This window comes from Amblyomma maculatum, chromosome 1 (genome assembly GCF_055883805.1).
Source record: "Amblyomma maculatum isolate TAMU_Amacu chromosome 1, ASM5588380v1, whole genome shotgun sequence".
Classification (NCBI taxonomy): Eukaryota; Metazoa; Arthropoda; class Arachnida; order Ixodida; family Ixodidae; genus Amblyomma; species Amblyomma maculatum.
The window spans coordinates 166,534,706-166,546,440 of NC_139344.1; the positions used below are offsets into that span (position 1 = coordinate 166,534,706).

The 11,735-nt window shown below is 52.8% G+C and overlaps 1 pseudogene; it reads right to left on the bottom strand.

Moving 5' to 3' along the window:
• Positions 1-717: 717 nt before the first annotated feature.
• On the bottom strand, positions 718-1,628 carry LOC146204820 (large subunit ribosomal RNA; annotated as a pseudogene; the record flags this gene model as incomplete).
• Positions 1,629-11,735: the final 10,107 nt, after the last annotated feature.

Genomic DNA, 11,735 nt, shown 5'->3' on the forward strand with positions numbered 1-11,735 from the left:
GCGGGATAAGGCCAGGCCTTGCAAGCCCCGCTAGGCTTACCGAGGCCCAGCGGGATGATGTCTCGATGTCAAAGAGCAGCGGCCGAAAAAGCGGCTCGAAAACCGCTAGCAGGCCCAGGAGGCCGCCAGCGGGAACCGCCACCGGAGCCGGGAATCAGTAGCAGCTGAAAAATGTCCAGGTAAAGGCAGGGTAAAAAAAAATCTTAGGCGCTGGAGGCCAGCGCCGGGCAATGCGGGCCGCGTGCAAGCGTTCGAGCTGGCGGAGCTCCGAAAAACACGTCCTATCGCTTCGAGCAGCTCGAAGCGATCGAAGCGATCGAGCAGCTCGAAGCGAAGGAGAGGCGTACGAGCAGCACGCGTACGCCTCTCCCTTTCGCCATAATAATAATAATTGATTTACAGGAAAGGAAAGGCGCAGTCCTGTGGACACATGCACCACGCTGTATGGGAAGGGAGGAAGGTCGGAGTGAAAGGAGAAAGAGAGAAAAAGATTCTGGGACTTGCAGCACCACGTCAGGTACTTAAGTCGTCTTCAGACGATTTGACGCTGCACCGATTCAGGCCAGCCGGAGCCCCGGAGAGTGACCAGTGGCCTTCCCAAAACTCGGCCTCCGGTGTAACGCTCTCTGGGTACGTTTGGCTTCATCGAGCCGGCAAGCGCGACTGCCCGTCGAGCTCGACCTGGCGCTAATCTCACCCGCTTTCGCCGCAAGCACATACGATATCGTTGCCATGCTTAGACGGGATTCTGACTTAGAGGCGTTCAGTCGTAATCCTACGGATGGTAGCTTCGCACCACTGGTTTCTCGACCAAGCACGTGAACCAGGTGTCCGAGTCTGCGGTTCCTCTCGTACTGAGCAGAATTACTATCGCAACGACCAATCATCAGTAGGGTAAAACTAACCTGTCTCACGACGGTCTAATCCCAGCTCACGTTCCCTATTAGTGGGTGAACAATCTAACGCTTGGCGAATTCTGCTTCGCAATGATAGGAAGAGCCGACATCGAAGGATCAAAAAGCGACGTCGCCATGAACGCTTGGCCGCCACAAGCCGTTATCCCTGTGGTAACTTTTCTGACACCTCTTGCTTAAAACTCTTAAAGCCAAAAGGATCGAGGGGCCCCGCTTTCGCGGTCTCGAATCATACTGAAATTCAAGATCAAGCAAGCATTTGCCCTTTTGCTCTACGCGAGGTTTCTGTCCTCGCTGAGCTCGCCTTAGGACACCTGCGTTACCGTTTGACAGATGTACCGCCCCAGTCAAACTTCCCGCCTGACACTGTACTTGGAACAGATCGTGCAGGCCTTCCGCAACGCCCCGAAGGGATCACGGGAACCCGCACTTGGCGCTAGAAGCGTGGACAACACATTGGTCCGCTTTCCGCTCCACCGAGTAAGTAAAAAAACGATGAGAGTAGTGGTATTTCACTGACGGCCACGAGGACCCCGCCGAAATGAGGCCGTATCCCGCGACCTCTCACATATCTCTTGGAAGAAGGCAGCAGAGCAGGTAACACCAACCTGCTCCTGATGTGTGACCAACTAGCTCATCATTCGACTCTATTATTCTCCCACTCTAGTCAGACTAGAGTCAAGCTCTACAGAGTCTTCTTTCCCCGCTGATTTTACCAAGCCCGTTTCCTTGGCTGTGGTTTTGCTAGATAGTAGATAGGGACAGTGGGAATCTCGTTAATCCATTCATGCGCGTCACTAATTAGATGACGAGGCATTTGACTAGTAACTAAAATGTCCCTGAATTGGTAAGGGTAAGGTAGCCCCCCGAGAATGTGCCTAAAGAAATAGGGTTTGCATGGCCAAGTGGGCGAAGTAGAGCTTCGCTATAACTGGTCATTGAGCCCACTTGACAGCACTGCAAGCCCCCGCTAGGGTGTGCCGCAGCGTTGGAAAGAAAAAAAAGTAATTTTGTCGATGTACAGGCAAATAGTGGTAAGTCTCGGGGGGCAATGGGTAAAACGCTACGCAACACGCCGGAAAAGCCGGTAAAAGAGGGGAGGGGAGTTAAAGAAGGGAGTTAAAGGGGAGTTAAAGAGGGGAGGGGAGTTAAAGAACGAAAGCAAGTAAAGATAACTGAACACAAACACAAAACGCTAAGGTTAAAATGGCTGACCAAGCAGCAAAATAAAAAACATCGCTAAACAACTAAGCTGCGGAATCTGCTGAGCACAATAATGCTGCCCAGCAGTGCCTTAGCAGAGAGCCAACCAAGGTCAATTCTCGTAAGGCCCAGCGCTTGTCTGGCAGCTATGGTGGTGTTGCACAATATGGAGCGGGCTCCGAATGCCATCCCCCAAACGGAGATGGTCTTCCCCGAAAAGTGACCCTTCAAGCATTCGTACTTTTGCCTCTTGTGTTCGCACGTGCTCTTAAGGATTGCTACATTCGTATCCTATGTCACAGCAAAGTCTACAATGAGGACCTCATTTCCATCCTGGACAATCATGTCCGGCCTTAGCCGGGCACCAGTGGGTGCAGGATATGGTTTCTCTCTTGCAATGATTGCATTGCGCTTTTTCTCGCGTACCATCCGCTCAACTTGCTGAGCCAGGTAGTTATATCGGGTTGTCCTCGGTTGGTCTATTATCCTGCACTCCTGGAGGATGCGATAAACAGTTTCAGGGGCTCTTTTACAGCGCCTGCAGATACGATCTGTAGGATCAGTTGAATGGCGGTTGTGTAGAGTCCTTGTTGGATAGAGATTCGAGCGTAGGTGGAGGGCCTTGATCCGATCCCCGTCGCGTAGGAGTTTGGATTCATGGGAAAGCCACGCATTAGCTGTGAACTGCGTTTTGGGAGCGAAGAGATCCTTGTTATTGTAGCCTCCCTACAGCCTCTTCCCCTACTGCAAGGAGTCTTTCTTTATTGCACGTGCGATGTCTTGCTGCGCAGTAGTGCCTAGAAAGCCTCCGAGATGCGTCTGTAATTCTTGTTGAGAACTAGATCAAATAGCTCATCGACTGCGGCTTCACCGAGCCTCAATAGCCTGACGAGGGCCTTCAGCAGGACAGCCTGCGCCACACGTCTTAGCTGGATCAGGACAAGGCCACCGCAGCGCGATGGCATCCACAGATGGGTGTTGGGAAAGCTATGGGGTAGATACAAAGCCTTCTTGACAGCCTGTGCGAGGCGGCGGTCCAATTTACCGGCTTCCGATTCCACTTCCAAAGAATTTGAGGCTGTTTAAAGAAAGGCCGGCATGATCAGTTGTCGCATGCAGTGCTGTTTCTGGAATGGCTTCAGTGCAGCACCAGCAATTAGCTCCATCAACTTCACCATTTTCTCACCGGCCACCTTGGGGACCTTGTTGACAATAAGATCTAAGCCAAGGTACCGAATGGGTCCACTACACCTGATTAGAAAAACGAGGCTACCGGCCATGGTGAAGGGAGGCAGTTCATAGTTGAATTTCGATTTCATTGAATGATCAATCCTCCAACCAAAGTACTGGGTCTTCTGCGGATTCAAGGCTAACCCAATGTTTTTGAAAGTCCTCGGTCTGGTGAAGTAAGGCCTTGATCCCCTCCAAAGTGTCACACTAGGAGTAGGTCGTCCGCAAACCCGAGGCATGACAAATATGAGCTGCCGATGGAGAGGCCAAGAGTAGAGCCATTGAGCCCCTGGAGAAGGGGATCCATCACGCATTTAAAAAGGAAGGGTGACAAATGGTCGCTCTGCTTGATCCCTCTCCTCACAGAAACCCTGACGTCATCAGTCATCCCGTTTGACCAGAACGTAGTTGTAGAGTGGCGGTACATTTCCCTGAGAACCTCTATGTATCTGGTAGGCACCCCCCATTCCTACAAGGCAGAAAACAGAGCGAGGTGAGAAACAGTCCAAAGCTTTTCGCACATCCAGGCTGGCTGCAAACAATGGGTGCCGCTTCTTTTTGAAGGCGCGCATGATGGCCTGGAGGAGCAGCAGGTTAGACGAAGTGCTGTTCCCGTCTGCAAAGCCAGCCTGGAAGCGATGGAACTTGTTGTTTGCTGCAAGCCGTTGCAGCAAGACTTTTGTAAAAAGCCTATATAGTATATGCGAGACCGTAATAGGCCTGAAATCACCTAGGCCGCTAGGATTGGCACACTTTGGAATGAAAACCGTCCTTGCGATTCGCATCTCCAATGGTACGGTAGAAAAGGCAAACCAATTGTTGAGAATCAGTGCAAGGACACTAGCAAGAAGCTTACGGAGCTCAGGCACTGTAAGGCCATCTGGGCCTGCCGCTGACTTTGCCTGGAGTTTCTTCATAGCAGCCGAGACCTCGTCCGCCATGAAGAGATCTTCAGAAACCTCCAACTGGAAGTCAGAGTGAACCGGGCGCTCTACAGGGGAAGAATCCCCTCCAAAAATGTCATCCTAAAGGCCATGCAGATCCGGTAGAGGGCAGCCCGGCGACTCCCCTCCCAACAAAAGCGCATCTCCCAAAGCAGCAGGGCCCAACGTGTAGAGTCTTTGATATTCGAGATATCTTTTCTTCCTGCGCTGTTTGCGGTTATAGGACTCCACCTGGGGAATGTCTCGGGGCTCTTTTGTCCTTGGCGGCCTTCTCCGCACACCATAAAAGTCAAGTAACGCATTAGTATCTTGCATTGATAGCGGCCCAGTGCATATTGCAGAGGCCATACCGGGATTCGTGTAACCGGCATCTAGAAGCTCTCCTTCCACTTCTCTGATATCAAGTTGTAATGGCTGAGGAGAGGGACTTGCTTGCACCAAGGGCGGCAGTGACGGTGGAATCAGTCTGGCCTCCATAGCCAACTAGAGGACATCGCGAATCTGTCATCACGCCTAATCTGCGCGATTGCCTGCACCGAACGTGAAGGAAATGTTTCATGAAGATTCTTGTTAACTCTTCTGCTTGCACCCAATGCAGCCTCGGCCGATGCCAAAGCCGCAAGGTCAGAGTCGGCCCATCTGCAGTGAGCATAGGAAGGCTGATGGCTTGTAGATGGGGCCTGGATGGGAGATTGCGCAGCCACCATAGCCTCGGCTCTTAACCTTTCTCGGATCTGGCAGTACTTCAACATCCGTCGAACATGCCCGATAGCCGCCTCGGTTCTTTACTGGTACCTAGCTGCGAGGGTGGCAGCAGAGGCATCGCAGGACCCAAGCTGAGCTAAACTGTTGCTAGTTCTTCTAGTTCCTCTGGCGTCCACCAACCACTGACACTTGGAGGCCGAACCGGCCGTGCACGGAGATTAATGGCATTTGAACCGCTCTGCCCATCTGGCTCAGAGAGTGACGAGCCGGCGGCTGCAGGTGCATGAGTGCAAACCATCGAATCGGCCAAGTCCGTAGCAGCAACCGAGGAAACACCAAAAGAATCATGTAGCTGCTGTGCAGCCATGTGAACCTTATCAACGCCAGCAGCGCTCAGCGCCCTGGGGGAATCAGCTAAGGAAGCATGAACCTCTTGAAGAGGGAGCGACCCCAAAGGCACACAGTCATGCAAAGCGGACTGCTGCACAGCCGCAGCAGCCCCAACACCAGCAGTAACCCCAAAAGCACCTACGGCATCAGGCTGACCACTCGAGAGGCCATCCGAAACCGAACAATCTGTAGGCATCTGGGACTGGTCCCGTTCCTTTTTCTTCCGACACTCGAGTGTGAGGATAACACTTGCGAACTGGATTCTAGTCTCCCGCAGGTTAGACATTTCCACACCATCAGGGCAACATGCACATCACAATAATGCTGTTCAAGACGCACGCGGGAAGATAGGCGCTCTGCACAGATTTTACAAGCTGAAATTTTGCGGGAACTGTGCTTTTGCCTACAACGAAATCATGCACAAAGTTCGGGGAAGCCATACTGGCCCAAAATCGCGTCTGCCGGGGCGAGAAAAAAAATTTTCAACTATTGCACAACTATACTAACTTAACTCCAACTATACTCAATGCACCACAAATGTCTACTGGGGCGTCCCCCGAGACAAAAAAAAACACCCACAAAATAAAAAAAATAGCTCGGCCGAGAATCTATTGTAGATCCCCACTAAATGACACTAAAACCAAAGATGTGGAAGTAGGAAAGCGGACAAGTTCAATGGAAGGGGATCTCTCTGAAGGATCAGAGGCGCTGTTTCGGGCAAAAGAAGCACCCGGGCCAACCAGCGAACCCTGAAAGGAGCAAGCTCCCACCTCGGTAAACCGAGGGCGCTGCTGCGGGCGAAGCATCCGGACCAACCAGGGAACCCAACACAAATGGAGCGAGCTCCCACCTCGGTAACGAGGGCGCTGTTGCGGGCGAAGCAGCCCGGACAACCAGCGAACCCAGAAAGGAGCAAGCTCCCACCTCGGTAGACCGAGGGCACTGTTGCGGGCGAAGCACCCGGGCCAACCAGCGAACCCAACGCAAATGGAGCGAGCTCCCACCTCGGTAACGAGGGCGCTGTTGCGGGCGAAGCACCCGGGCAACCAGCGAACCCAGAAAAGAGCAAGCTCCCACCTCGGTAGACCGAGGGCACTGTTGCGGGCGAAGCACCCGGGCCAACCAGCGAACCCAACAAACAGAGCGAGCTCCCACCTCGGTAAACCGAGGGCGCTGTTAAGGGAAAGTTCCTGGGCCAACCAGCGAACCCGTCGAAAGAGACTCTCCTCCCTGGTGCACCAGGGCCGCTGCTTTGGGCTCGGAGCCCGGGCGTACAGCGAACGCTTGGAGGCAAGCCTCCCTTTTCTGGCGTCACAGAGGCGTTGCTTTAGGCTGAAGCCCAGGCTACAACGAGGCCCGCAGTGTGCTGGATGCTGTTTAGAGCAGAGCTCAGGGTAGCAAGACCGGACACAAAAGCGTTTATAACGCGAGGGGATTTAATGCCTTGGTCTGCTAGGCGAAATGGCCAGATGGAAAAACCACTGCCAAATATTGTGTACATCTCTATTTCCCCCGCTCTAAGATTCAGTGAGCCGAAGCCCACGCAGCCGCAGCTGCAGACAGAAAAGAAAGCGGCGCGTCGCACTGTGTATGAGGTCGCCTTCGGCCTTGGCCGGACGCCTGAAAGAGTTTCACTGAGACAGAAGGTTTCGCAAAGTTTTTTGGCTTGACAACGCCTGAAAGGTCGTCTCCTAGCGCTCCCTGATCAAGGCAGACAACTTGTCAGGGCCAGGGATCACCACGTGGAGATAGCGCGACCACGATCCCCAAGGAAGAGTTTAGCTCGCCAAACAGTATCCCCCGGGCTTACATGGAATCACTCACCCAGGCCGAGCCCCTTCCCAAGAGCTAAGTCTCACAAAATGGCGGACACCACGCCGGGGACCGCTCTTGTCCCAGTTTACGTCTCGCCATCGTCGAGCTGCAAAACGAATCCTGACAGCTCTCCCACCGCGCGTGGCGGACTTGTCAACTACTGCCACCGCGTTGGTCGTGTTGTGGGTCGCACCCACGTGCTCGGGCACGCGGGATCGCAACACCCGTGGTGCACTTCCATGTCGTGCACCCCTGCCAGACGCCATCGCGCCCCCGACTTCGGTAACTCTCTTCGTGCTACGCTCCACGCGAGAGCCCGATTCTACCAAATTTTGGTAAGCGCTTTGGTATGGACGCCGGCCCCATTGCAAAACTCTTTAGGATCTACCGCCTACGTACCGGAAGCGCGAGTGGAGGCCTCATCCCCCACCCCAATGGTCTCACAGCGATACTACTGAGAGGCTCTCAAAGAGTGCTTGCATCAGTTCTGCTTTTGCTTCGTCTTCACTCTCTTCGCCTACTGAGACGCTCGAAGGCCTCAGCGTTTCCCGGGACGTCCCTGGCGTTCGCCGGAGGAGGAGTGAAGACAGTCTCTAACAGCGCCCCCAAGTCTCCTCGTGGGCTGGGTTGCCCCTACCCCTGATGACATTAGTCAGCGGGGATTTCCCTGCGGCGTCCTTACATAGAGACTTGGCCGGCACAGCCCATCCCTGGACTGCACTGGCGGGTGAACAGACTCTTATTTGCCGCTACGAGTAGTGGTCATCTCCAACTCCAGCGGCTTCCATCCTTGGATCACTGGGAGTCGGGAGCTCCCTAGCCTTATCCCAAGTCCCGTTTCTCGATAGGGTACATCATCGGTAAAGGCTGTCATTTTCAATGGGCCCCACCGTAGCTGTTCATAAGCCCGAGAATCTATCCCACTTTGGTGGGATAGACTTCCTCAGAGTGCACAAGACTCCGAGGTTCCAGTCGGCCATCTGAGCATTCACCGGCGTGGCCTCTCTCGATTACAGGAGCGCGCCATTGCTTCCAGCCTTATTCCTCCGGGCTTCATCGCCAATGGTTGCACCCCTCTCGCAGGAGGACACAGCCCCTCCCAGTGACCAACCAAAAGTCAATCCACCCATCATCGAAATAACTGCTGAAGGGCCGCGCCCGAGGATAATCACTTGCAGGTGCGTGTCTCTGCACGGCGCCGCTACCCGCCTGTCTGCTTCTGGTATTGTAGAAGCGGTTCCCCTTCTACAAGCGCGCTGCGGGTGGGGAGAGCCGACCGGACCGTCGGCGCCGGATTTGTGCGACCGTTTTAACCCGAAGGTCATTCATGGAAACATGCGTAGCGGAACGTGCTGCTGGGTGCTCGCATGTATGGCACCCTTCGTACTGGCCAGTAGCGAGCACCCAAATGACCCTTGGCCTTTTTTTTTACACTGCGACTTTGAGCAGTGCGAAAGGAAGTTTATCCTGTCTGCAGATGCCACAAAAGAGCGCCCGAAGAAGCGTTCAGGAGTTGACTTGGGTATTGTGCTCAGAGCAGGCAAGCCAGAAGCTCCCCTTTAATCCGACACCAGGCCTGCAGAATGGCGCCTGGTTGATCTTCCCCTTTCCATGTCGTTGCTCGTAGTGGTAAACACGGGTGGCGCGGGCAGTGCACTGTGGAAAGGATTCAGCCAGCAGCGGCAGCGTGGATGAGGCGGCGGTGTGCAGGAGACAAGTGGGAAGAAAGTCTCCCGAGAGGAGAGGGTTCGACACCCTCACTGGGGAAAGAGTTTCGCTGTGCTTTGTTATAATTTGTACTGCTAGTGGGGCCCTGGGTTAGAGGCTAAGCCAACCCATGGGGCGGTGCCCATCTAGCATATTTCCTTATTGGACAGTTGATGTGTGGGGCCGGCCTCCGAAAATGACCGCCCCTATTTCTTTGTTTTGTGAAGGTGTAAAATAAGACGTGATCCAAGAGAGTTCAGTCCAGTCTGAGCTGGGGCTCCATGCGTAGGCATGTAACGTGGCTGTTCTGCTTAGGCTCTAACCAGTTCGGTCGAAGAGTAAAGTAGCGCAGAGTGTTGTTTTTGTAAATTCATTTCATGTTCCAGAGTTTTACTCTGTATATATATATATATATATATATATATATATATATATATATATATATATGTCATGCTGTAAATATATGCTCTCCCATCATCACCTTCAAGTACGCGTCCTGGTCTTCTCTACGCCGAACTACATAACAGGAAGGGTTTAAAGAACCTTCCGAAAAGGAACGAACGACATAAATTCTACTGGCGCAGCTTGACAGGGTTCGGCACGTCTCACCTACAAGATCAAGCATCGCACCGGCAACCACAGGCCATTCGACACGGCGCAGCAAGGAACCGTCAAGGAACGACTCTACCTTGGCTGCCGCCGACGCTGTTGGAGCGGACGCATCATCCGGGCTCTGGGCTGCAGACAGCAAAAGATCTGCGCCGGGTGAGTGGGATTTCTTGCATTTGTTGAAGCTGGCATGGTGGTTGGTTTGTGGCGCTTATGGTTGAGACGAGGAGAATGCTAGCCGCTAAAGAAATCGAATTTTATCCGAGATTGAATTGAGGTCAAATTCTCAACAGGAGCAGCAATCGCTAGAGGGCGGAGTAGAAATGGTTACTGATCAGAGTGAGGTAGTGACTATGTAGGGTGATTACAATGTGGAGAGCAGGTTACAGGCCGGCGACCAGAGGCAGACGTTGTCACTAGACGCGACAGGAGCCGAGACAGAGAGGATGGTTATTCGCCGTATGGAGTTACAGGTAGAAATGGAGCTTCGATCGACTAGCCTTAAAGCAAATGGAGCTTGGGCTGTCGAATGATCGACTGTCACCTCTTGGGTCGGGACGGAGCGATGAGCGAGGTATAGGCCTAGATTCAATAACACAGTGTGCGAAAGTACTTAAGGGCTACAAAATGTCATGTGATGCTGATGTGCCACTGTGGTTTGAGGAGGTGGAGAAGCTGTTCGCTACATTCAGCGAGCCGTACAGTAGCCGAGTGCATTTAATTATGCCAGCACTGACAGAGCGAGTCCGGTACTTGCTTCGTAACCTCGACGGAGCAGAATTTACGGACTATGAGGCCGTAAAAGCAGCGGTTCTGAGTGAACTAAAGCTAACCCCGACTGAGTACCTGGAAAGATTTGAGAAAGCTGTGAAAATGAAGGAGGAGACATGGGCTCAGTTTGTATCGCGCGTGAAAACGTACCTAGCATATTCATCCAGGCTAGAGAGGTGGACTCAAAAGAGGCGCTGACCGATCTAATGGTGTCCGATCGCATTAAGGCAGGTCTCAGCACGGAGGGCATTGAATATGTGCGCCTTCGCGAAGGAGAGTTGGCTGAAGCCTAAAGAGCTATCAAAGGCTCTACAAATCTTTGAGCAGGCAAAAGGTAAAGGCCGGGCTACAAAGCAGGTTACGGTACCAGTACAGTAAGTGAGCCAAAAACAGATTAATGCTGAAAAGCGCACACTAAAATGCCACCTATGCCATGGGCAGGGGCACATTGCTAGGAATTGCCCGCAAGCAACGGGAAATGAACCGCCCCAGAAACAAGAAAATGGGCAGAGGGTGCAGAAGGTCGTGCTGGTCGATCAGACAGAGGTAAAAGAACCCGTGGTTAACCAAAATACGGGTTTAACTGCTAGAGTTGAAGTGCCGATGCAAAGTTCGAAGGCAGCCTCATCAAAGCTTAAGTTTGTAGACTTGGTGTGTGGAGACGTTCGCACAGAGGCAGTTCTTGATACGGGTAGTGAAATAACCATAATACGAGAGAGCATACTACCACAAGAGCTGACGTAACCATCAGGGACAGTGAAGCTAATGTCGGCTTTCAGCAGCTCAATTCAGGCGAAGTTGGCGACGATTCCTATCAAAATATCTAAGCCAGGAAACGTTGAAAATCAAAAAATAGGCATAGTATGTGCCCTCACTGATGAGTTGACCAATGGGGTGAACTGTTTGCTGTCGTTAGAGAACTGGCAACTGCTAAATGAGACCAGTGAGGCGGCGTGCACTAATACCCGTACTGAAGTCTGTGGTCCGCCGGTTGCAGAAGTTGCAAACGCAAAAAATCAGAATTCTGAGGCACTGGTATGCGAAGTAAGCGAGGCACTGAACGTCGACTATCCACGAGAGGAAGCTGATTCAAGTGAGAGAGAAGATGCAGTTTCGTTGTCTAGCCAACTTGAAAGGTTTCGAACAGTGCAGGTCGGCAATGAGAGCTCGAGAAATGCATGTGAGAATGTGCCTGGGCATGATAAAATAGCTGGCCCACTGACGGCGCTGACAAAGCGAGGAGTCTCCAACTTGATCCCGCGGTCGGATTATGCGCAGTGCGCATTAGAATAGCCGAATGACTCGCTCTGTAGAACAGTGGCGTTGAGCACTCCGCAACCTCCCGAGCCATACTGGCTGCTCACTGATGCATCAGCAACGGCTGCTGGGACTTGTTTGGCACAGGCGACGGAAAAGTGAGATGAGAGGCCTATAGCGTTCGCAAGTC